This window comes from Buceros rhinoceros, unplaced genomic scaffold (genome assembly GCF_000710305.1).
Source record: "Buceros rhinoceros silvestris isolate BGI_N320 unplaced genomic scaffold, ASM71030v1 scaffold14420, whole genome shotgun sequence".
NCBI lineage: Eukaryota > Metazoa > Chordata > Aves > Bucerotiformes > Bucerotidae > Buceros > Buceros rhinoceros.
In genome coordinates, this window is record NW_010391410.1 from 467 (window position 1) to 1,146 (window position 680).

Genomic DNA, 680 nt, shown 5'->3' on the forward strand with positions numbered 1-680 from the left:
TTCATGTCTTATATGACAGAGAAACAAAGAAAAAAAGATTTCACTCCCCCTCTGAAGAACAGCAGGTTTTGAGTGGCTTGCTCAGCAAAACGAAGGGAGGTGCCTTGTTCACTGCAGTTCTGCCGCGTGCTCACACCACCACATCAGAGCACTTTCCATGGACATACTAATACACAGCTGTCACATGGTGATTCGCTTCCTACAGAGTAAAAACAAACAAAAATGCATGTGAACATGAGCAAGGAGGCACAGTCATGTGAAGGTTTGTTGAGGGCTCCGTTTCAGCACACGTATTTCTGTATGTTAGATAAGTCAAAACAAACCATCCACAAAGCCTCCCTGTAGCCTTACTCTTACTCATGTTTTTGTTACCCATACTAGTTATTTTCTGCCACACATATTAAGGCATTTTCCATGCCCAGGATTATCACTAATGCCAAAACTGATGCAAATTCCAGTTGTTACTGTATTTCACAGTCAGTGAGTCCTCTTCTCACTGTCCACAGTTTACTAAATAAGGTCAAAAGTCGGCAGCGCTAAGTTCCTCACTCTCCACCCGTGCACGTATTTCAAGACACATCTTGAGCAACATTTCCTTTGACTACAAACATTTAACAAGTGTGAAATGTTTTGCCCTGTTATTTGAAAGACCGAATTAAAATCTGTCTCCTTAGTAGGGA